The following is a 27183-nucleotide window of genomic DNA, read 5'->3' as shown; positions in this document are numbered from 1 at the left end:
AGATGCAGAGATGCTCTTCAGGAGATCCAAGAATCACTCCACTACTCCATTTAACCTCCCCATGGGCCTCACAACACAGGGCCCTTAGGTACATAGTTAGAAAGTGGTCATTTGCTCTTTTTTTAATCCAACTAATAAATGTGGAAAGAATTATAGAAATAGAAAAATCTGTAAATAGAATAAGTACTACAGAAATAATTGATTGAGATAAGATGCTGAAACCATTGGGTGAAAGATTTTTGGGACAGGATATGGAGAAACTTAGTTACCCGAATGATCAAACTTAACATTGTAGCATGAACTGGTATTATATGCATCTTGATGTGATGCACCAAGAAGAATAAAACTTCACCTGTGTGGTATTTCAGCCAATTTTTAAAAAATGATAATTTAAAGAAGAAAAAAATCAGATGAATCCAAGTAGGGGATCTTCTACAGAACAGTTGGCTTAGACTCTTGAAAAAATATTGGTAATATGAAAGACAAAATAAAGAGGGAAATTAAAGGAGACTAAATAGACATGGCAATTAACTGTGTGCTGGATCCTTCATTGGATCTTGGATTGGAGGGTAAACCATATAGGACATTATTGGAATGATTGGAGAAGTTTGAGAATGAATGGTAATAATAATAATAGTAATAATAGATTTTTATATGGTAATTATATTGTGATTATGGAAGAAAATACCTGTGCTCTTAGGGGAGTACGTATTGACATATTTAGGAGTGAAATGTCATGATGGTGCAAGTAACTTTCAAATGGTTCAACCAAAAAAAAAAATAAAAAGTGTGTATGTGTAAAGAGAGAAAGCAAATGTGGCAAAATATTAACAATTGGTCAGTCTAGATTTCTCAACCTTTTTGTAATGTTCAAAGATTTTTTTCACTACCACCCCCCACCCATGAACCAATTTTGCCCTTTTGGAGGCAATATTTCTCCCACTGAGACTGAATGATCTAGATAAAGGATGTAAGGGTGTTTGTTGTACTTTCTTACAACCTTTTTTTAGGTTTGAATTTTTTCAAAATAAAAAATTGGAGTAAAAGAAGTTGCTTCTTATTCTGTATGCTTAGCAGACAACTCCAGGAAATGTCCCTCCATCTTTTCTGCTTTATGATAGCAATGGAATGGATTTGTGAGGTTTCAATAGTCCTTCAAGGGAAGGTGGTATTGAGCTGAATCTCTGATGAAGAGTTGTAAGTTGATTCAACCGATTAGTAGGAAGACAGGCATTTCAGGCCAGGAAACAATGTACATAAAAGCATCTTAGTTTATATGTAACATATATGTTTATATGTAGTTTATATGTTTCAGTGTTTGTTTCACCAGAATTTATTCACAGTAGATTATTCAGATTTGTTCTTTCCTTTTATGGCAAATTGTAGTGCATATAAGAAGTATTTGCACATCAATTCACTTAGCAGCACTTTCCAGTGACACAGATGCTCTGAGTCTCAACAGGTAGGTAACTACAGGTAGAATCAATTAGGGGTTGCCTGTTTCAGCCTTTTTAACATTTTGGTGACCACCTAGGTTCAGATATTTGTTATAATTTGTAACAAATAATATCTGGTTAAGGTTCTTGAATTGGAATTTTAAGATCAAAAGACATTTACTTCAGAATAATGTCTTCATGAATAAATGATTAATAGGCTTACCAAATTGTTTAGTTATACATTATTCAACTAATATTATAAATTAATTATAAATATCTTGTACACTTTAAACAAACAGTATGAATTTTATTCCCCTTCTCTAGGAAATTGATGCTAATTCACTGGTAGGATTGGCTATGTCAAAGACCCAGTGTGTTTTGTTCTGCTTTCTTCTCATGTATGTTGCAAGGTGTTTTCAGGCTTCCTCTGAGTATCTTAATGGAAAATAAAATAGATGAAAAAAGGAATAAAGTTTTAGGATCAGGGAAAAATATAAATTAGAAAGTCAAGACTACAGGAACAGTTAGAACACATGTTAGAATTCTTGAACATTTACTAAAGTTGAGCTGGAAAAAATTTTTGAGTTATAATTTACCTACAGTAAAATGTATAAATCTTAAGTGTATAGCTTGATGATTTGGGGCTGGGAATTTGATTCTGAGAATTTCCTTCTGTCTAAAGCCAAAAATAAAATGCACAAGTTCCTTGGAGGTGGCAAAACTTTTCCAAGTGCATATTTCTTTTTATTTTAATAAATTTATTTGTTTGTTTTTATTTTTGGCTGTGTTGGGTCTTTGTTGCTGTGCACGGGCCCTCTTTAGTTGCAGCAAGTGGAGGCTACTCCTCGCTGCGGCATGCGGGCTTCTCATTGTTGTGGCCTTCGTTGCGGAGCACAGGCTCCAGGCACGCGGGCTCAGCAGTTGTGGCTTGTGGACTCCAGAGTGCAGGCTCAATAGTTGTGGCGCACAGGCCCAACTGCTCTGTGGCATGTGGGATCCTTCTGGGCCAGAGCCTGAACCCGTGTCCCCTGCATTGGCAGGCAGACTCTTAACCACTGCGCCACCAGGGAAGCCCACCTAGTGCATATTTCTGAAGAAAGTTCACGTGAATGGGGCCTCATAAAGGGAGTATTCAATGATGTAATGGGTTTCACAAAGCTCTTTTCTTACATCATCCTAGGTGAAAGCTAATGTCATGATGCTTAGGTGTAATTTTTCTTGGGGGTGAATGTTGGGGAGCTAAGTAAGTAATCTTTATCCAAAAATAAAACCTAGAGTGTATCAAGAAATGGTTGAGCTCTCTCTCTCTCTCTCTCTCTCTGTGTATATATATATATATATATACACACACATATTCTCTCACATAAAATATATATGTATATGTATAAAGGTATATATATGTATAAAGGTTTATATAATATATATGCATATATATATTATTTCTTTAAATTTCTGATGATAAGAATTGGGCAAGGAAAGGGCTTGAGTGCAGTTATTTGGGGTTATCAACTAGGAGTGGATTTATTGCTTTAAGAAATAAATATGCAAGTGATAATTTCCGTTTCTGGAAATTCAGAATTTAAAAATTTTCCTTTTGAATCCAAAGTTGTCCCACATTCAGAGGAAAGTAGGCCATTAGAGAATCTGCAGGTTAAGCCAGGATTCTTCTGAAGGAACAATTCTTTGTCTGATTTAAAGTTGAAAAGGAATCAGTCAAGTCCTCAAAGTTCTTTAAAACATAGATGGCCTAGATACTTTTAGCTGGAAGATAGTTTCAAACAAATATTCCCAGTTGGCCATCATGGCTGTAGAAAAATATCAGTAATGCTCCCATAAAAATCTGGTTTTGAGCAGTGTGAACCTGCTGAAAAGGAACTGATGGTCAAAGGAACTTTTTTTTCCCTTCAGATTATCTCCTTGTGATGCCTTTACTTCCAGTCAGTTTCTATGATCTGACTTTTTGCTCTATCGTCTTGAGTTATAATTTAAAAAACAAACAAACAAACCTATCAGTTAGGTGGAAAGGATTGGTGTCTTTACAGGGTGCCACTAAGAAGATTTTCCCACCAGGAAAAATACCACCTTACTCTGTGGTAATCATCTCCATTGTAAATTATCCTGCATTTAGAGAGGTTTAAACTGTTGCATGATTTTTTTCTCTTTATACTTTGAATAACATTTTCTTGTTAGTTACACACAGATCCTTGCTAGTTGAATTTAAGGAATTAGAGAATGTATTCAGAAACTGTAGAATAGAACTTTTCTTCTCATCCCTGAATCTTTGGACAGTAAAAATGAATTATATTTAACATTGAAATCGTTAATGATATTGTCATTTGAAATTACAGATGAGTAATGCTGTGAAAAGATCTGCCACATTTTGTTATGTTATGAGGGGGGGGGATATTAACCTAAATTAGCAAGAGTTGTGGACTACAAGTTGTCAGTATGTGCAAAGTGAATTTTTAGGTAATGAACAAATTTTTGAACATTTATTAGAGTCTAAATTTTTTGAATAAAATTTGTTATAAAAATTAGAGACAACTGTGAAAGAAAAAAATTCCTGACTTTTATTTAAATTCTTTCCATGGATTAGATTATTTAATTTGATGACTTAATCTCCACAAACACCTTATATGGGTAACTAATTAATTAATCAGCCCATTTTACACAGAAGAAAACATGGCTCCCATAGCATAAATGGCCCACAGTCACACATCTAGCAAGTGATGGAATCAAGATTTAAACCTGGGCAGTCTTACTCTTAACCACTATGTTATGTTTCTCAAAATGAGTAGAGTTAACTGTATTGTGATATGTTATCTCCCATCTTTCTCCTGAGGCTGAATTGCCAAGGTATCTGCTCTTTAATTTACTTTACTTCTCTTTTTACTTTCTAACCCCAAATTTTCTCTTGTTTTAATAGTAATAAAATCTAGAGGAAATAGAAGAAATGTCAAGAGTTAAATATACTTGGGTTAAAATATCAAATGACAAAATTCTGATGAAGAAAATGCAAGGTTTAAATAAAGATATTCCATGTTCATGGATAGGAAGACTCAGTATGGTTAAGATATCATTTCTTCCCAACTTGATCTTTAGATTCAGTGTAATCCCAATCTAAATCCCATGAAGTTCTTTTGTGGATATTGACAAACTGATTCTAAGTTTATGTGGACAGGTAAAAGACCCAAAATAGCAAACACAGTATTAAAGATGAACAAAGTTGGAGGACTGACACTATGGGACTTCATGACTTACTGTAAAGCTACAGAAACCAAGATGGTGTGGTATATGATGAAAAAATAGACAAGTAGATCAATGAAACAAAATAGCCCAGAAACAGACTCACATAAATATAGTCAGTTGATCTTTGAGAAAGGAGCTGAGACATTTCAATGAGAAAAGGATAGTCTTTTCAACAAATGGTGTTGGAACAACAGGACATCCTCATGCAAAAAAAAAAAAAAAAAATCTATACACAAATCTTACATCTTTCACAAAAATTACCTCAATGTCGACCTAAATGTTAAGGAAAAAACTGTAAAGCTCCCAGAAGATGATATAGGAGAAAATCTAGATTACCATAGATTTGGTGATGACTTTTTAGAAACAACACCAAAAGCATAATCTATGAAAGAAAAAATTGATAAGTTGGACTTAATTAAAATAAAAAACTAATGGTCCGTGAAAGATACTGTTAAGAGATTGAAAAAACAAGAATATGATAAAGGACTGGTACCCAAAATATACAAAGAACCCTTAAAACTCAACAATAAGAAAATGAACAACCCAATTAAAAATGAACCAAATATCTGAATGGACATCTCACCAAAGAAGATATTCAGATGACAAATAAGCATATGAAAAGATGCTCAACATCATATGTCATTAGGGAATTGCAAGTTAAAACAAAAATTTACCACTGTACACCTATTAGAATTGTGAAAATCCAGAACACTGACAGCACCAAATGCTGGTGAGGGTATGGAGCAACAGGAACTCTCATTTATCGCTGGTGGGAATGCAATATGGTACAGCCATTTTGAAGGGCATGTCTGGCACTTTCTTTCAAAATTAAACACAGTCACATACTCTTACCATATGATCCAGTAATCACACTCTTTGATATTTACTCAAATGTGTTGAAAACTTATGTCTACACAAAAACTTGCACATAAATGTTTATAGCAACTTTATCCATAATAGTCAAAACTTAGAAGCAACCAAGATGTCCTTCAGTAGGTGAATGGAAAAACAAACTGTGGTACATCTACACAATGGAATATTGTATAATATTCCATTATAGAGTATAAAAAGAAATCAGCTATCAAGCCATGAGAAGACGTGGAGGAATTTTATATGCATAAAATCTATTAATTAAAAATAATCTCCCTAGACTATACAAGCAATACAATGAACTATGGTGTAAATCCAACAATGTAAATGAATCTTAAAAATATAATGTTGGGCTTCCCTGGTGGCGCAGTGGTTGAGAGTCTGCCTGCCATTGCAGGGGACACGGGTTCGAGCTCTGGTATGGGAAGATCCCACATGCCGTGGAGCAGCTGGGCCCGTGAGCCACAATTACTGAGCCTGCGCATCTGGCGCCTGTGCTCCGCAACAAGAGAGGCCGCGATAGTGAGAGGCCCGCGCACCGTGATGAAGAGTGGCCTCTGCTTGCCACAACTAGAGAAAGCCCTCGCACAGAAGTGAAGACCCAACACAGCCATAAATAAATAAATAAATAAAAATAAATACTTAAAAAAAATTGAAGTACCATTTAAAAATATGTATATATAATGTTGATTGTAAGAAAGCAAGGCAAAAGGATTCATAAAGTATGATGAAATTGTACTGTTTTGTTTAAGGGTGGGTATGTAGATGGTAAAGCTATAAAGAAAAGCTAGGAAATGATTATTTTAAAATCAAGATATTTTTTATATCCTGATAAAAAATCAGGATAGTTTTTATCTCTAGAGAAAGGAGGTTTAAGGAAGAAAACTTGAGAGGATTCTTCAGTACTGAAGAGTTCTATTTCCCACTTTGGTGATGGGTTATACAGGTGTTCATTTTATAACTCTACATTACACATATGGTTTTTCTTGAAATGTGTATTTTTTATTGAAGTGAAATTCACATAGCATACAGTTAACCATTTTAAAGTATACAATTCAGTGGTATTTAGTGTATTCATAATGTTGTGCAACCAACAGCTCTCTCTAGTTTCAAATTTTTTTTTTTAATCCCATAAAGACACCCATATCCATTAGGTGATCTGAGTTTTGTCTCTGTGAATTTGCCCATTCTGAATATATCATATTAAAAGGAATCACACAGTATGTGACCTTTTCTGTCTGATTTCTTTCACTTATCATAATGTTCTGAGATTCATCCAAGTTGTGACATGTATCCACACTTCGTTCCTTTTTATAGCTGAGTAATATTCCATTATATACATATACCACAATTTGTTCATCCATTTATTCATTGAGGAGCATCTGGGTTTCCACCCAGATAATTTTATATTTAATACATATATTTTATTAAGTTTATAATTCTCATATAAACATTTGGAATGTTTAGTTTTATGCACTATAATGTATGTAAGGTATATATCACAATGAAAAAGTAAGGGAAGGAAAAAGCTCTTGCTGGAATCATATGTGCTTTATCACCAATGGCATTATAAATATTGAGAGATGCTAAGATGAATTAAGCATGAACTTTACTTCCAAGAAATTTAAACATAATTAAGCCTTTGGCATTTTATTGTGAAGAGTTGAGGCTCCCCATGGAGTAATTTTAAGGTAGTAGAGATTGAGTTAATACAGTTATAAAATATGAAATTTACACACAGGTGATTGATATTAAGCTCACCTGGATACTGTGGTCAGCTAGGCATTTGTGATTTTAAGTGAATTACAAATGAAAATCTGTTATAATGATGTCTTCTCTTCCAAGGTTGTGATCCTCCTCTACTCCACAACCTGTAGAAGAATGAGGTGGTATAGAAAAAGGTGATTTTGTTGTATTTATTTTTGAACAAACTAAAGGGTAGAGACTAGGTTTTTTTTTTAATTAATTTTTTTGGAGTATAGCTGCTTTACAGGGTTGTGTAGAGGCTAAGTTTTTAGCTTAAAATAATAAGTTCTGAGAAACTTTGAATACCTTTCTGTATTTTTTTTCTGTCAGAACATCAGAAAAATTGTGTTAATTAAATCCTAAAGCTAAAATATCTTTTAAAATACTCTTCAATAATTCTTTGTATTTTTTTTTTAATAATGAAAAAGTGACCATTTGTTCAGTGCCAGTGTGAGTGTTAAAGGTATATATTGAGTCCAATTTATTTATCTTTTTTATTGAAGTATAAAGGACATACAGTATCATATTAGTTTCAGGTGTACCTCATATTGATTTGATACTCATATACATTTCAAAATGGTCACCACGATAAATCTAGTTACCACCTGTCACCATACAAAGTTATTACAATATTATTGACTGTATTCCTTATGGAGTACACTGTATTTCACTAATTTATTTGTTTTATAACTGCAGCTTTATACTTCTTAATCCCCTTCATCTATTTCACCCCTTCCCCACCTCCCTCTCCTCTGGTAACCAGCAGTTTGTTTTCTGTCTCTATGAGTCTGTTTCAATTTGGTTTTGTTTGTTTTGTTTTTTAGATTACACATGTAAGTGAAATCATTCAGTAATTGTCTTTGTCTGACTTATTTCACTTACTTCACTTAGTGTAATACCCTCTAGGTCCATCCATGTTGTTGCAGATGGCAAGGTTTCATTCTTTTATTTTTATGGCTGAATATTTCATTGTATATAAACCACATTTTCTTTACCCATTTATCAGTGGACACTTAGATTGTCTTCATATCTTGGCTATTGTAAATAATGCTTCAGTGAACGTAGGGGTGCATATATCTTTTTGAGTTAGTTTTTTTGTTTTCTTCAGGTACATACTTAGAAGTGGGATTGCTGATCGTATGGTAGTTCTATTTTTAATTTTTTGAGGAACTTCCATGTTTTCCATATTGGCTACACCAATTTTTGATTCCATCAACAGTGCACAGGGTTCCCTTTTCTCCACATCCTTGCCTACACCTGTTATTTGTTGTCTTTTTGATGATAGCCATTCTGACAGATGTGAGGTCCTATCTCGTGGGTTTGATTTACATTTCCCTGATAATTAGTGATGTTGAGCATCTTTTCATGTTCCTGTTGGCCATCTGGGTGTTGTCTTTGGAAAAATGTCTGTTCAGGTTTTCTGCCTATTTTTTAATCAGATTGTTTTTTGGATATTAACTTGTATAAGATCTATATATATTTTGGATATTAACCCCTTATTTGATACCTGATTTGCAAATGTTCTCTCCTATTCAGTAAGTTGCCTTTTTGTTTTGTTGATGATTTCCTTTGGTGTGCAAAAAAAGCTTTTTAGTTTAATATAGTCCAATTTGTTTATTTTTGCTTTTGTTTCCCTTGCCTGAAGAGATAGTACAAAACTATATCATTAAGATTGATGTCAAAGAACTTAACGCCTATGTTTTCATCTAGAAGTATTGTGGTTTCAGGTCTTGCATTCAACTCTTGAATCCATTTTTACTTTATTTTTGTATATGGTGTAAGATAGTGGTCCAGTTTTATTTTTTATTTTTTTGCATGTATCTGCCCAGTTTTCCCAACACCATCTGTTGAAGAGGTTGTCTTTTCCCCATTGTATATTCTGGCCTTCTTTGTCATAGATTAATTGTTTGTATATGTGTTGATTTATTTCTGGTCTCTCTATTATAGTCCATTGATCTTTGTGTCTTTTTTGTGCCAGTACTATGATGTTTTGGTTAGTATAGTTTGAAACAGAGAGTATGATACTTTCAGTTTTTGTTTCTCAATATCACTTTGGCTGTTCAGGATCTTTTGTGGTTCCATACAAATTTTAAGATTATTCATTCTAGTTCTGTGAAAAATGCCATTGATATTTTGATAGGGATTTCATTGAATCTGTAGTTTGCTTTGGGTAGAATGGGCATTTTAACAATATTAATTCTTCCAATCATGAGCATGGTATTTCATTCTATTTATTTATGTCACTTTCAGTTTCTTTCATCAGTGTCTTATAGTTTTCTGAGTACAGGTCTTTCACCTCCTTAGTTAAATTCATTCCTAGGTATTTTATTCTTTTTGATGCAGTTGTACATGTGATTCTTTTCTTAATTTCTCTCTTTGTGATAACTTGTTATTAGTGTATAGAAATGCAACTGATTTCTGTATATTAACTTTGTATCCTGAAGCTTTACTGAATTCATTTATTGTTTTAATAGTTTTTTAATAGTTCTAATAGTTTTTTTTGGAGTTTTTAGGATTTTCTTTATATCAATATATTGTATTATGTCATCTGCAAATAGAGACAGTTTTACCTCTTCATTTCCAATTTGGATGCCTTTTATTTCTTTTTCTTGCTTAATTGCTATGGCTAAGACTACCAGTTCTATGTTGAAAAGAAGTGGCAGGAGTGGCCATCCTTCTCTTGTTCTCAGTCTTAGAGGAAATGCTTTCAGCTTTTCACCGTTGAGTATGAAGTTAGCTGTGAGTTTGTCATATATGGCTTTTATTATGTTGAGGTATGTTTCCTCCATACCTACTTTGTTGAGAATGTTTATCATGAATGGATGCTGAATTTTGTCAAAAGGTTTTTTTTTGCACCTATCGAGATGATAATATAAATTTTTTCCCTTGTTTTGTTAATGTGGTGTATCACATTGATTGACTTGAGGATGTTGAGCCATCCTTGCATCCCTGGATTAAATCCCGCTTGATCATGGTATATGATTCTTTTACTGTATTGTTGAATTTGGTTTGCTAATATTTTGTTGAGGATTTTTGCTTCTATTTTTATCAGTGATACTGGCCTGTAATTTACTTTTTTCATCGTGTCTTTGTCTGGTTTTGATATTAGGGTAATACTGGCCTTCAAAAATGAGTTTGGAAGTGTTCCTTCCTCTTCAATTTTTTGGGAATAATTTTAAAAGTATACATATTAACACTTTAAATGTTTGGTAGAGTTCACCTGTGGAACTGTCTAGTCCTGAACTTTTTTGTTGGGAGTTTTTAAATTACTGATTCAATTTCATTACTAGTAATTGGTTTACTCAGATTTTATATTTTTCATGATTCAGTCTTGGAAGATTGTCTGTTTCTAGGCATTTATCCATTTCTTTTAGATTGTCCAATTCACTGGCATATAATTGTGAATAGTAGTCTCTTACGAGTCTTTGTATTTCTGTGATATCAGTTGTAACTTCTCTTTCACTTCTGATTTTATTTATTTGGATCCTCACTTGTGGAGGTGGGGAGTGCTGCAGCCACTGGTGCTCTCCAGTTTCAACGATGTGGTGAGATAGTGCCACATCACTCTAGGGAGCATTTCCACCAACCCCCACCCCTCCAGCTGAAGTTTTTAGTTTTGAAAATGACTCTCCTTCACATATAGTCTTGGCACTTTTAAAAACTGCTGTTATTTCACTGGGTTTCAGGGCGTGAGAGCCTTTTAAGCGGGGAGTCTCAGTTTCCTATTGCACTTTGGGACCCTTGGATGTCAGCCTCTGGTTTTCTGAGCCAGACATTTTGGGAGTTTGTCTATATGGTGTAGATCCCAGGGGCTGGGGTGCCTGATGTGGTGCACCAACACTTCACGCCTCTAGGGGGAGTGCCTGTCTGATGAGATCCCTGTTGTGTGCAGCCACAGGTGTGAGGGTTTTGGCAAGAGTGTTTCTCTGCCTCTCCTACCCATCTCGATGTGGTCTTTTTTACCCTTTCTTGTGGCGCAGGTGCTCAGGTGGTTCTCAGGTTCTTCTCCGAGAGCATTGATCCATATACAACTGTATATTTGTTGTGTCTGTGGGAGGAAGTAAGTTCAGGCTCTTCGCATGCCACCATCTTGAACCCCAGTTTATTGTTTTTATTATGTGGTTAGTAGTAGAGATATTACTAGTAATAGATATATTATCTTAATATATAAAGAATGATAAACTCTCCTGGGTGCTTAGAGCAGCTTTTTTTAGTAGTCATGATGGATTTATTACTGGTACATTCACACTAGACCCCTTTGGAACATCATGTATTTGCAGTATTACTGATAGTGTTTATAAAGTACTAAATGAACTTTTAAAGGTTAGATGAGTCTGGGTCATATTTTAATTGATTCCCTTAATCTCAGTCTAATTTCAAAAAGAATTTTATGCATTTTTCAGTGATACAATAAGATAATGTAAATAGCTAAGGAAATCTGGATAACTGGAAAATGAGTATAAGGAATATAAGTAGTTGTAAGGATGATATGAATCCTCAAAAATGTATGCCATGACATGCACCTTAAAAGACTCAGAAACAAGAAACTCTTAAAAGCCCTGAGTTTCCTAATGGCCAATGAAAAGAGGGATTAGTGTTTAAAAGAGAAGTGGTGGGGGTCTTTTTTTTGGCTTTTTGCCAAAATGTATTAGGGTTTTTAAATAGCTGTAGATTAGTGCCTAAATTGGAGCATCTAGTTGTTGTTTATTTCCAAGCATCTTGTAGAAGGGGATTATGAAGTCATATACCCATTGCTAAAGGTCGCAAGTTTTATAGTTTCAATTTTAAAATGAGAATATATTTTTATTGTGGGTCACTCTGACATCTCATTGTTTTTTTATATTATGCTGTCCCCCATTGTTTTTAAGTTACTCGTTTTATGCTAAAGCTATTATATTTTTGTGAATGCCAAAACCACCTCTCAAGATTCACACTATTTTTCAGTTCAACTGGGATTGTTATTGTTGAAGAAGGAGGCTTCAAGAAACTGTTCTAACTTCTGCCTTCTTATTTTGGAGAATTTCCTTCTGCTTGCCAGTGACTCTAACCTCAGCCTCTTCATTCATTGAGTGGTCTTTTTTGTGCTAGGTGCTTCTTTAACATTTTCAGCCTTTCTCTTGTTCCTTCAAATCACTCTGTTTGCTGGCTTATCTCTGCTTGGTTCCTTACCGTTCATTAGTTCCCACTTGAGGCATGGCATTTCTCCCAGAACACGTGAATCTCTGTGGGGTCTTTCCCTGAGGAAGGCTCCTTGTTGTTTTTCCGTATGTGGCTTTCCAGAAAAACTCCTTGCTGCCCTCTTCTGGCTGTGCCTTTAGTGTGTCATTGAGCATATTTTAGTTTTTAATCCTTAGAATTCTAGCAATATCTCGGATAGACTAGTGGTTCTCAAGATTAGCTGCACATTAGAATCATTTAGGGAAGTTTTTAGAAAAAACTACCAGTGCCTGGGCTCCACTTTTGGAGATTGTGATTTAATTGTTCTGGTGCGGGGTTTGGTGGGGTTGGGTATTGGTGTTTTTCGTTTTTGTTTTTAACTCTTTAGGTGATTAAAATCTCCAGCTAGTGATTAAAATCTAACCACTGGTTTAGATGACCCTTGGAATCCTGTATGGCTTGACTACTTAGATATAGTCCTTATGTTTTTATGTATCATAATGGATTAAAACATTTAAATTGAGGAATACAAAACTATTTCCACCCTCTTCTGGAAAGACATGATTTAGACAAGGATATGATGTGGATAAGACCTTATAAAATATAGGGTCTGTATAATATCTACTAATACCAGAAGAGATTTTTGGGTATACTCTGTTTTATCATTTTCCTATTTGCTTTTAGCTTCATCTCTCAATTTTCACTTCCTTCTTTCTGTCTCAGGGGCTCAGCCCATAGACTTCTGCCTGGATTTGGCCATTGGAAGATACTCATACTAATGAGTATGGAGGGATCCCTTATACTATTATTTCTTAGTTGGGTTAGAAACCTGATGGGAGGGACTTCCTCGGCGGTCCAGTGGTTAAGATTCTGTGCTTCCACTGCAGGGGGCATGGGTTCAATCCCTGGTCAGCGAACTAGGATCCCACATGCCACACAGCATGGCCCCAAAAAAAGAAAAGTGTGTGTGGGGGAACCTGATGGGAAATATATATTTATAATGACTTCTTTAATAAAATGTGTTGTTAAATACCATTTGTAATTAGCATCATTTTAATATTATGTCTTGTCTGGTAATTATTTTGTTAAGAATACTTTTGATATCTCTTTTGGTTTTACATTTTAACCCGTGGTACAAATCTCTCTTACTAAACTTAAATTTGGATTATTTTTTAAAATAATAGAATGGGGCTTCCCTGGTGGCGCAGTGGTTGAGAATCTGCCTGCCAATGCAGGGGACACGGGTTCGAGCCCTGGTCTGGGAAGATCCCACGTGCCACGGAGCAGCTGGGCCCGTGAGCCACAATTACTGAGCCTGCGCTTCTGGAGCCTGTGCTCCGCAACAAGAGAGGCCACGATAGTGAGAGGCCCGCGTACCGCGATGAAGAGTGGCCCCCGCTTGCCACAATTAGAGAAAGCCCTCGCACAGAAACGAAGACCCAACACAGCCATAAATAAATAAATAAACAAAATACTTAAAAAAAAAAAATAGAATGTATTTCATTTTTAGGGATTTAGGATTAGAACTCTAGTGTAAAAGGGAGTTATTTGAACAAGAGCCTGTTTTTCTTTCGGAAGGAAGGTTAAAGTAAATTTATTGGCTTATTAGTTAAAGCATATTACTGAGTATTTAATTGATTCTCTTGATTTTTTAGAAAACCATTATGGTTCTTGAAAATACAATACTAAAACAGCTAACACTTGTGACATTTGCTAAGTTTATTAATATAATCATAGTTCTTAACTTAGTCCTTGAATGAGTTTTAGGATTTTTAGTTTTTTTAAGTGGCATATTAACAAGTTCATAAATACATGGCCATTTCGCGTATTTCTTTTGCTGTGGGATTCATTTATTCAGATGTAGGCTTTGCATGATATCCAAAGCAAATATATGTATTTGGTAGCAGAGTTCTTGAAGTCCTGGCAAAAACAGTAGGTATTTGTTTTGGTTTTGGTCAAACAGTAGTCCTGGCAAAAACAGTAGGTTTTGGTTTTGGTCAAACAGTAGTCCTGGCAAAAACAGTAGGTATTATATGGTTTTGGTTTAGGTCATCTTCAGATTACCTATTTCTTTAGTCTTTGAAACATATGTGGTTTCTCTAACCTCCTCTATTTCTGTGGGCTGTTTTTTTTTTTTTTGAATTTTATTTATTTATTTTTTATACATCAGGTTCTTATTAGTTATCTATTTTATACATATGAGTGTATACATGTCAATCCCACTCTCCTAAGATCATCCCCCCACCACCACCCCACCACTTTCCCCCCTTGGTGACCATACGTTTGTTCTCTACATCTGTGTCTCTATTTCTGATTTGCAAACCAGTTCATCTGTACCATTTTTCTAGGTTCCACATATATGTGTTAATATACGATATTTGTTTTTCTCTTTCTGAATTACTTCACTCTGTATGACAGTCTCTGGGTCCATCCACGTCACTACAAATGACCCAATTTCATTCCTTCTTATGGCTGAGTAATATTCCATTGTATATATGTGCCACATCTTCTTTATCCATTCGTCTGTCGATGGGCATTTAGGTTGCTTCCATGACCTGGGTGTTGTTAATAGTGCTGCAGTGAACATTGGGGTGCATGTGTCTTTTTGAATTATGGTTTTCTCTGGGTATATGCCCAGTAGTGGGATTGCTGGGTCATATGATAATTCTATTTTTAGTTTTTTAAAGGACTTTCATACTGTTCTCCATAGTGGGTGTATCAATTTACATTCCCACAACAGTGCAGAGGGTTCCCTTTTCTCCACACCCTCTCCAGCATTTGTTGTTTGTAGATTTTCTGATGATGCCCATTCTAACTGGTGTGAGGTGATACCTCATTGTAGTTTTGATTTGCATTTCTCTAATAATTAGTGATGTTGAGCATCTTTTCATGTGCTGCTTGGGCATCTGTATGTCTTCTTTGGAGAAATGTCTATTTAGATCTTCTGCCCATTTTTGGATTGGGTTGTTTGTTTCTTTAATATTGAGCTGAATGAGCTGTTTATATATCTTGGAGGTTAATCCTTTGTCCATTGATTCGTTTGCAAATATTTTCTCCCATTCTCAGGGTTCTCTTTTCGTCTTGTTTATGGTTTCCTTTGCTGTGCAAAAGCTTTGAAGTTTCATTAGTTCCCATTTGCTTATTTTTGTTTTTATTTCCATTACTCTAGGAGGTGGGTCAAAAAGGATCTTGCTGTGATTTATGTCAAAGAGTGTTCTTCCTATGTTTTCCTCTAAGAGTTTTATAGTGTCCGGTCTTACATTTTGGTCTTGAATCCACTTTGAGTTTATTTTTGTGTATGGTGTTAGGGAGTATTCTAATTTCATTCTTTTACATGTAGCTGTCCAGTTTTCCCAGCACCACTTATTGAAGAGACTGTCTTTTCTCCATTCTATATCCTTGCCTCCTTTGTCATAGCTTAGTTGACCATAGGTGCATGGGTTTATCTCTGGGCTTTCTCTCCTGTTCCATTGATCTATATTTCTGTTTTTGTGTGAGTACCATACTGTCTTGATTACTGTAGCTTTGTAGTATAGTCTCAAGCCAGAGAGTCTGATTCCTCCAGCTCAATTTTTTTCCCTCAAGATTGCTTTGGCTGCTTAGGGTCTTTTGTGTCTCCATACAAATTTTAAGATTTTTTTGTTCTAGTTCTGTAAAAAATGCCATTGGTAATTTGATAGGGATTGCATTGAATCTGTAGATTGTTTTGGGTAGTATAGTCATATACTATACACAGTATTGATTCTTCCAATCCAAGAACATGGTATATCTCTCCATCTGTGTCATCTTTGATTTCTTTCATCAGGGTCTTATAGTTCTCTGAGTACGGGTCTTTTACTTCCTTCGGTAGGTTTATTCCTGGGTATTTTATTCTTTTTGTTGCAATGGTGAATGGGGTTGTTTCCTTAATTTCCCTTTCTGATATTTCATTGTTAGTGTATAGGAATGCAAGAGATTTCTGTGCATTAATTTTGTATCCTGCTACTTTACCTAAATTCATTGACTAGCTCTAGTAGTTTTCTGGTGGCATCTTTAGGATTCTCTATGTATAGTATCATGTCATCTTCAAACAGTGACAGTTTTACTTCTTCTTTTCCAATTTGTATTCTTTTTATTTCTTTTTCTTGTCTGATTGCCATGGCTAGGACTTCCAAAACGATGTTGAATAATAGTGGCAAGCGTGGACATCTTTGTCTTGTTCCTGATATTAGAGGAAATGGTTTCAGTTTTTCACCATTGAGAATGATGTTTGCTGTGGGTTTGTCGTATATGGCCTTTATTATGTTGAGGTAAGTTCCCTCTATGCCCACTTTCTGGAGAGTTTTTCTTTTTATCATAAATGGGTGTTGAATTTTGTCAAAAACTTTTTCTGCATCTGTTGAGATGATCTTATCGCTTTTATTTTTCAATTTGTTAATATGGTGTATCACTTTGATTGATTTGCATATATTGAAGAATCCTTGCATCCCTGGGATAAATCCCACTTGATCATAGTGTATGAACCTTTTAATGTGTTGTTGGATTCTGTTCGCTAGTATTTTGTTGAGGATTTTTGCATCTATATTCATCAGTAATAGTGGTCTATAATTTTCTTTTTTTGTAGTATTTAGGTATCAGGGTGATGGTGGCCTCGTAGAATGAGTTTGGGAGTGTTCCTTCCTCTGCAATTTTTTGGAAGAGTTTGAGAAGGATGGGTGTTAGCTCTTCTCTAAATGTTTGATAGAATTCACCTGTGACGTCCTGGACTTCTGTTTGTTGGAAGATGTTTAATCAGAGTTTCAATTTCATTACTTGTGATTGGTCTGTTCATATTTTCTATTTCTTCCTGGTTCAGTCTTGGAAAGTTATACCTCTCTAAGAATCTGTCCAATTCTTCCAGGTTGTCCATTTTATTGGCATAGAGTTGCTTGTAGTAGTCTCTTAGGATGCTTTGTATTTCTGCAGTGTCTGTTGTAACTTCTCCTTTTTCATTTCTAATTTTATTGATTTGGGTCCTCTGTCTCTTTTTCTTGATGAGTCTGCCTAAAGGTTTATCAATTTTGTTTATCTTCTCAAAGAACCAGCTTTTAGTTTATTTTGATCTTTGCTATTGTTTTCTTTGTTTCTATTTCATTTATTTTGCTCTGATCTTTATGATTTTTTTCCTTCTACTATCTTTGGGTTTTGTTTGTTCTTCTTTCTCTAGTTCCTTTAGGTGTAAGGTTAGATTGTTTGAGTTTTTTCTTTTTTATTGAGGTAGTATTGTATTGCTATAAGCTTCCCTCTCAGAACTGCTTCTGCTGCATCCCATAGGTTTTAGATCGTCGTGTTTTCATTTTCATTTGTCTCTAGGTATTTTTTGATTTCTTCTTTGATTTCTTCAGTGATCTCTTGGGTATTTAGTATTTGGTTGTTTGGCCTGAGGTGACCCAGCACTGGAGGCTACAGGCTCTTTGGTGGGCTAATGGCGGACTCTGGGATGGCTCATGCCAGGGAGTACTTCCCAGCACTTCTGATGCCAGTGTCCTTGTCCCTGCAGTAAGCCACAGCCACCCCCCGCCTCTGCAGGAGACCCTCCAACACTAGCAGGTAGATCAATAAATAAAAAGATTAAAAAAAAAAAAAAAGATACTCCAAAAAAAGAGAGAGTATTTAAAGAGACAACTTTAACATTTTATAACAGAATGATTAAATCCTGTTTAGGTTATTTGTTCTAGCAATGGACATTTTGTAATTAATAATGTATTAATGCAGATAAACATGATTAATATAATTTCCTATGTAAGCAGTCTAAATACTGAGAAGAACTTGAAGGAAATATAGGTCAGTTATGAATCAAAAAACGGAATGAATAAATCTGCCTAATAAAATCCAAATTAAAAGATTTTAAGCCTACTTTTAGCATTTATATTTTTTATTCAGTTTTGCCAGTGATGGTATGGGTGTTCATGTTTAAAGTTATTTTGGTTCTCACATAGCTTTGCCTATTATTTATGGGAAAAAAAGCATAAGAAAATTATACAAGTAAATTAAGAGATGATACATATATACAAATTTAGAGGCCTTAAAATATATATAAAATTGCCTTTCTTTGATGTGATAGAATACTTTACAGGTCAAATATTTTAACATTTGTATATTTAATAAGTGCCAATTAGTACTTACAAGTATCTCTTTTATGGAAAATGTCCTAAATTGACTTCACTGGATCACTTTATTGATCGAGGGGTAGATACCTGAAGTAAACTGGACTAATTCCATTTTCTTACTCAGGGATTACTTTTAAAACTAATTATATTTGCTATGTTCATTGAGGGCTCATTATAGGATAGACAGCAAATGTTTATTGAGGGCCCATTATATGATAGACATTGTTTTAATTGCTAGAGATACAGTGGTTGAAAACCTGTTCCTGCCTTCCTGAAAGAAATAAATTGTGGCTTGACATAGAGATAGTGGCATCCAAGAGGGGAGGCTCATATGCTACTAAAGTCTACAGAGCTCCCCTGGTTCTTCCATACTAAAGCCTGATGATTTAATTCTTCAGTTCTGAGAGCTACCCCAGTATCCTTCTAATCTTTCCAATAAAGCTGACTGCCTCCCTCCCACTCTTATTTTTAATTTCTTCAATTTTTGAAACCAAAAGAGCTTAGCTAATATATAAATTGGACCGGGAGCAGGGTTTTATGATAGAATCAGCTTTGGTCAGATGTCTACTCCTAGCCCCGCCAGACTCCTAGCCATGAAGATGTGGATTTTAATACAAATGATAGCTTCTTTTACAGTTTCAATCTAGGGAAATGCGCATTTCACAGCAGGAAATTTGCACCGTTTTGACCTCTATAGACAAAGCAATTGCCCTAACGGTGTATATTCATCATATATGTTGTGTTTGGTTACGACTTTGAAATTTTATTCCATGGTATCATGTTTTTATTAAGAACTTGTGGAATTTTGTGCAAAGAGAAGATCTAGTACTTATATTTAACAGTCTGGAGTTGAATACTTCATTCTTAAGAGACTAAAAAAGCAAAATATTCTGGTCTTAGAAGACATGAAAACTATTACTTTTCAGAATAACTGATTTTGTGTTTTGGACTAGCTCTTTCAAGATTTTGGCCTTCAACCTTTTGTATTTGTCATAGCTCATTTATTATATCATAAATAGCTTGAAGGCAGTCACCATGTCACCATATTCTTTACCAACTTACATAGAGTTGATGTTCAGTAAATGTTGACATGATTTGAATTTAACAAAAATTGACCATATATAGTTTCATCATACGTTTGGTTTAAATGCATTCATTATTGCAAGATTATGAAGTATGTTTGAGTTTGTCGAACAGTAGTCATTACTGAGGCCTGCAAAGAACAAGAGAGCTTTATTTGGGGTCTTACGAATTGCAGTTTGAGACATAGATTTGGGTAAAACCGAAAGTATGTTCTGGGGAAGAGAAGGAGTTGGGCTTATAAGGGCAAAAGCCCCAAGGTTGTTAAAGTTGCCTGGTGAGAATTGTGATTGACTCTGATGCAAGTCAGGAAATATTTAACCTTAAGGAATCACGAGTTATTTTGGGGTAGGGATCTGATAAGTAGATGGGCTGTCATGAGTTATTTTAGGTTAAGGGTCTGCTAAGTATCTTGAGGAGGACAGTGAATGGTTAAAGGTCAGACTCTGTCCAGGCTGAGATGTGCATAAGTCACACTTTCGCATGGCCTCCCAGCTCCATTGTAGAGAACTCTTTTAACAATACTGACTCTTTTAGCAATTTTTTATTTTCCTTTCACAAGTTGCAGAAAAATACTCAAGGCCCCTCCTATGTTAACTTCTTATTTTGAACTAATTTCAGACTTACAGAAAAGTTGCAAAAACAGTACAGGGTTTCCATGTATCCCTTCCCAGCTTCATCTGATATAAACATCTTGCGTAAGCATTGTACAGTTATCAAAACTAGGAAATTAACCTTGGCACAATACTATTACCTAAACTACAGACCTTATTTGAATTTCACTTGTTTTTCCACTAATGCTTTTTTTCTGATCAGGATCCAATCCAAGACCCCACATTAAATTCAGTTGTTATTTTATCTTTATTCTCCTGCAGTCTGTAATATTTCCGTAGACTTTGTCTTTCATGACCTCTATTGGATTTGTCCAATGTTTTCTCATGATTAGACTAAAGTTATGCTTATTTGACAAGAATACAGAAGTGATTTGTGCCTTTTATCTTGGTGTTCATGAAGTCAGTATATCTTACTTACTGGTGATGTCCATCTTGATCGCTTGGTTAAGGTGGTTTCTGCTGGGTTTCTCCACTGTAAAGCTACTATCTTTCCCACTGTAGTTAATAAGTTTCCTGGGAGATACTTTGAGACTATGAAAATAACATCCAAGAACCCTTTATCTTTCTCTGTTCCCTTTATTTTTATTTTTTTATTAATTTTTATTGGAGTAGATTTGCCTTGCAGTATTGTGTTTCTGTTCCCTTTAAACAGTGACCAAGACCTACTGATTTATCATTCAAAATGGATCTTTCTTTTTCCCTGAGTCCCATCTAGTTTAGGTCAGTTTCCTTCAGTTCATTTTTCAGAGGCCAGGTATGCAAAAATGCTAGGAATCCAAAAATGAAGAAGGCCCAAGTCCTATAATATCACCTAACAGTAGGCTTTGGCATTGGACACACCTGATTTCAAATCCTCAATTCGAATCTTGGAGTTGTGTGAAATTGTGCAAGTTGCTTGACTTCACTGAGCCACACATTATCTCACAGGATTAATAATAGGAATAAATATGAAATTCTAGAAAAGGCAAAACTAATCTGTAAGGATAGTGCATCATTGATTGCCTGGGGCCAAGGATGGGAAATTAACCTCAGAGGGGACTGAGGTAGCTTTTTGAGATGAAGGAAATATCTTATATCTTAATTATTTTTCCAAAACTCATCCTACTGTACATTTGAAATTAATGTATTTATTGTATTAAATTATACCTCAATGAAGTTAATTAAAAAACCAAAGTTGTTCTCCTTGGTTTTTTATTTAATGGCGCAAAATATTATTTGGAATCCATAAAAGTCTTTGGGTTTTGGAAATCATTTAGCTCTTCCAGAGTTCAGGGGAGCCTTGTGACAGCTTAGCATTTGCAGAGTAAGAGTTAAGGCCTGTAGTCTTCATGTTTTACCATGTCTTAGGTCTAAGGCTCTTAAGTTACTCTTTTTCTTAAGTGGATTCAAACCCTTGGGATCTTCTTTGGTATCCTTAGACTCCAGAGCCTTTGGTCTTCTTAGAATCTTTCAAGTTGATTATTCCGGCGGTGGGGCTATTGTTGATTAGGGGTTCAAATTGAAGTCAACTTCTTGGGACTCTTAGAGTACAGAATTTTATCCTTCCCTTTGCAACTCCAGAACTACCTGGATCCTGACAAGCTCCTGGAACTTCTTGTTTGGTAATCTGTAGTTTTTAAGGTTGATTTTGTTGGTGTACCTCTGTGTGTGTGTGTTTGTGTGTGTGTGTGTATGTATATATTTACACATATGTGTGTGTGTGTGTGTGTATGTGTGTATGCCTTACATTTAATTTATTCTCTCTCAGAGTACTTAAGGACTTTGATAGAGAAGTAAGTTTTATGTGTATTTTAAAATCTTGTTGCTTTCCATATAATTTAAAAATCATACCCTATGGAAAGGAGATCGGTGTTTTGTAATTCTGACTGTTCTTATTTTGATGCTGGCCAAAGGAAGGAGTGCTGTTGGGATTTGTGGTGTTCAAAATGCTAATTGGCAGTGCAGAAAAGACAGCTTAATTTTGTTTTTCCTGACTGAAGTAAACTTAGTTGGTAGCTCTTCCCCTAGAAAGATCAAAGGTTGAAAGGATAAGCACAAACAATGACATATAGTTTTTTAGATAGTAATATATTTAAATAGATATTCTGTGTCTGTAGATAAGCTACTAAATGAGACTGCTTAAAGAAAAGGGCAGAGCTTTTGAATCAGACATATAGTGGGTGTTTAATAAATTTTTTTTTTTTGATGATATGAAGATGACCTTGAATTGTGCTGGATAAATTACAAATATGTGTTCTACATAAATCTGAAGAAAAAAAATCAGGATTGGATTTTTAACTGAGTTTTACCTGAGATTTAGTTTCATTTTAAGGTACTGTATATTTTATACCTTCTGCCAAAATTATGTTATTCTTTTCAATGTAACTGATGGCATTTAGTAAATCTTTATATATAAGCATTATTGATAGAGAAATCTTATTAATTTTGTTCCAAGTTATATTCCTATAGGAACCTAAATTTTTTTTTAATTTATTTTTATTTTATTTATTTTTGGCTGCATTGGGTCTTCGCCACTGCATGGGGGCTCTCTCTAGGTGCGGCGAGTGGGGGCCGCTTTTTGTTGCGGTGCACGGCCTTCTCATTGCACTGGCTTCTCTTCTTGCAGGGCACGGGCTCTAGACGCGTGGGCCTCAGTAGTTGTGGCTCGAGGGCTGTAGAGCGCAGGCTCAGTAGTTGTGGCGCATGGGCTTAGTTGCTCCGCGGCATGTGGGATCCTCCCAGACCAGGGCTCGAACCTGTGTCCCTTGCATTGGCAGGCGGATTCTTAACCACTGCACCACCAGGGAAGCCCTGGAACCTAACTATTTTAGGATGTGATACAAAGGGCTAATAAATAAAAATCCCATCCTTCACTAACTGTTTCTAAAGGCTACACATTTTGATCAAATACTTTGGAGAATTTAAATAGCTCTCATGAGATCCAGCTTTACAAACCCCAAATTAAAATGTGATGGCAAAGTTTTTGTGTTGTCCTAATTCACTAGAATAAAACCAAAATACACTTTTATTAAACACATGATTAAAATTAGACTCTAATGCTGCAATTTAAATGTCTGTAGTTGAAACATAGTTTGGAATGATATATTTTAAGCTTCTGTTTCTGTTCAGTAATGAATAATTGTTATACATTCTAAGTTGGAAACCCTCATGGTGACAGATTTTGATTGAGAACTTGTCAGTCATCGTAGCAGCTGCTTTTGACCGCATTTATATTTAAATAGGAGAAAGTGACCTGTTTAGAATTTTAAAAGTTGTTGCCATGGCAGAGTAACTTGCTATCTCATCTTTTATCTTTGCATTGAAGTTATCTATCTGGCTGCTCATTCCCAGGAGTGGAAAGGATGAACTGTTGTGTTGGAAAGCTTTCATTAGGACAATGCTGAATGCTTCCTAATGGGATATAAGTTAGAGAGACTAAAGTTTTCTGAAACCATTGGCTTTGTTAGGTATAATTAGAATTTATTCTTCTCAATTAAAAACAGGCAAGATAAAGCTAGAACGTTTTTAAAGGAGAAAAATGTGAGTCTAACATTACTTTTGACTAGTTCAATGAATAACATATCCAAATTATATGTTATGAAAAGGGTTTTCTTCTATTTGAATGAGTATTATTTTTAGAGCATGAGACAATGCGTAAATTGATCTTTTCTATATACAGTTGTATATCTATATTTTTTTAAAAGAAAGTGACAGTGCCTCCTATGCCCCATGGCCGCTTATTTTTCCACCTGTTCTCTTGAAAACTGTGGCATCACAATCTGGCTGGTAAAAGTGATTTTTGAAGACCAACTGAATATTTTGTTTTACATTAACTTATTTCTTATAGGAAGAATAGTAATTCAGCTCTTGCCAGACTAATAATTATCTACCCAAACCAAAACCTAGTCTTTTTCTTTACTTGTTCTTATCATCAGACAGTGTAGAATTGCTAGAAAGTCTCACTTCATTGTGCGCCTTTGAAAATCACATTTTTTTATTCAGGAGGCCTTTGTTGGCAAACGACTGTTTGCCATTTGCCATTACCTTCAATTTGTGTGATTTTGACTCAATATACACATTGAGCTGTGTGCAGTGTCTGAGTGCATTGTGAGGCTAACAGACATGTCTTTGATTAATTTGAAGTATTTTGCATCATATTGGCATAGGAGCTTTAAGACATACTACATATTGCCGCTATTGTGATGACATTTACTGAGACAGAATTATGATTCCTTGGTCATCTGAGCATGTGAAAGACCATCTAATAAAATATCAAAAGTCTTGTATTTAGATGAGGTTACTCACTTAATACTTAAAAAACCTTTCAAATAGGAAAGGCCTTTAATCTCAAGGCCAAAAGAAAGCCAAGATAGTGTCATCAATTTATCAAGTCTTGTCTCTGTTTTCTCTTAGCTATTTGGTAATGTTTTTAAGGATAATTACTTGAGAGAATGAATACATTACCTGAAGGTTAACACTTTATTTTCTGTTTTTGAGACACGTGGAAATGTAGAGGTGTACATCAGAAATTAAAAAGTAACTGAAGAAAAGTTCAGAGCATTGATTTGTGTGTTCATATATATATAAAAGCTAATAAAAATCTTTGAGAACTCTATATTTTAAAGTTTTTAGAGAATTTTAAGAATTTATCAACTATTATATACATTGTATGTTTTAATCAATAAATAATATTGGTCAGTGTCAAAAGATGAAGCAAATTCAAATGTATCCATACTAGATTTTACTCTGAAAGGTAAGGAATACCTAATGTTAAAAGGCAATTTTCTATTCTGTTTTTTTTTAGGTCTAGAATATCAATTTTGAAATCCTTGAGAAATTTTCTTTTCCTTACATCCTATATCCATATCCAGTGTTAAAAAGAAATGACAGGCCCCAAATGGAGTCACTTCTGTCAAGCCCCATGTCAGCAAACCAAGACTTACCACCTAACCTAATTGCAGTTATAACCTCCCCCAGGAAGGTATTCTTTTTTTTTTTTTTTAATTATTTATTTATTTATTTTTGGCTGTGTTGGGTCTTTGTTTCTGTGCAAGGGCTTTCTCTAGTTGGGCAAGCGGGGGCCACTCTTCATCGCGGTGCGCGGGCCTCTCACTATCGCGGCCTCTCTTGTTGCGGAGAACAGGCTCCAGACGCGCAGGCTCAGTAGTTGTGGCTCACGGGCGTAGTTGCTCCGCGGCATGTGGGATCTTCCCAGACCAGGGCTCGAACCCGTGTCCCCTGCATTGGCAGGCGGATTCTCAACCACTGCGCCACCAGGGAGGCCCCAGGAAGGTATTCTTAACTGGTCAGTCTGAATCTTCTGATCAGCACCAATGAGATAATCTGCCACATAGCCCTCTTTTGTTTCCCATAGGTAGATTACATAAGCCTGAAATAATCCACTTTCCCTCTTCTGCCTTTTGTACAGCTCCTTGGAGCACCTTTCTGCTTGCTAGATGGGATGCTGCCCAATTCATGAATTGTTCAATAAAGCCAATTAGATCTTCAGATTTACTCGGTTGAATTTTTAACAGTAGCTAAGAGTCAGAATCACTATATTTAAATACACTGGCATCTCAGTTATCAGATGTTATTGTAGTTGAATGTTTAATAAATCTCTGGTTATATAATTTGGCATGTTGCAGAAGACCTGAACATTGAGAATATGTATTTTGTCATAATTACTTTCCTAACTGAATAATTATTCATGTATAATAATAGAGATGGAATTGTTTTTAATTGAGAATATAATATATTGATAGTGGTAAAATAGATATTGAACCATATCTCAGTTCATTTCAACAGTGCTTTACTTAAATATTCTAATTGGAAAACACTGATTCCTAGGTTTTTTTTTTTAATGAGTCTATATCCTTATTTTGTTTTATATTTTATTTATTTTTTATTGTGATAAAATGTATATAATATAAAAGTTTATCATTTTAGCCATTTTTAAGTGTACACTTCAGTGGCATTAAGTACATTCACACATCACCACTATCACCAGAACTTTTTCATTATCCCAAACTGAAACTCTACACCCATTAAACAATAATTTACCATTTCCCACTTCCCGCTAGTCCCTGGTAACCTCTGTTTTACTCTCTGTCTCTATGAATTTGACTATTCCAGGTATCTCATATAAGTGGAATCTTACAATATTTGTGGTTTTGTGCCTGATTTATTTCATTTAACATAATGTCTCAAGGTTCATACTTGTAACATGTGTCAGAATTTCATTGCTTTTTAAGGCTGAATATTATACCACTGTTACGTATGTACTACGTTTTGTTTATCCATTCATCCGTCAGTGGACACGGGTTGCTCCCACCTTTTGGCTATTGCGAATACTGCTGCCGTGAACATGGGTGTACAAATATCTGTTCAAGTCCCTGCTTTCACTTCTTTTGATTATATACCCAGAAGTGGAATTGCTGGATGATATGGTAATTCTGTGTTTAACTTTTGAGGAATCACCGTACCATTTTCCGTAGCAGCTGCCCCATTTTGCATTCCCACCAGCAATGCACAGGTGTTACAGTTTCTCCATATCCTTTCTAACACTTGTTTTCTGTTTGTTTGTTTTGATAGTAGCCATTCTAATGAGTGTCAAGTGTATCCTTGTTTGTCTTTATTTCTGCTTCAGATTATTCCTCTTTGCAGGATTTATTGTTTTCCTTAGAAAATCTTTCAATATAAAAGGCAAATTACTACACTATATAAGCTATGGCATGAAAACTCTAAAATATTGTTGCTTTAAAGGAGAACTATCTCTAACAATAGGAGAATTGCTAAATAAGTTCATTCATTCACTCATTCACTTATTCAAAAATATGTATTGAATACCTACTTAGTCCGTGCTGGGCAGTGATAAGTAAGAAAATCATGGCTGCTTCCCTGAGGTTACTTGCAGTCTAATGGGAG

General features: G+C 35.1%; 1 protein-coding gene across 2 annotated transcripts in view; it reads left to right on the top strand.

Annotated features, from left to right (window-relative positions):
• Positions 1 to 27183, top strand: part of HS2ST1 (heparan sulfate 2-O-sulfotransferase 1) — a 195138-nt gene that overhangs the window by 41538 nt on the left and 126417 nt on the right. The gene's annotated exons all lie outside the window — the stretch shown is intronic.

This window comes from Balaenoptera borealis, assembly GCF_965194805.1.
Source record: "Balaenoptera borealis genome assembly, chromosome: 1".
NCBI lineage: Eukaryota > Metazoa > Chordata > Mammalia > Artiodactyla > Balaenopteridae > Balaenoptera > Balaenoptera borealis.
Note: the sequence above shows the minus strand (reverse complement) of the source record. Positions and strands in the feature narration are given on the sequence as shown.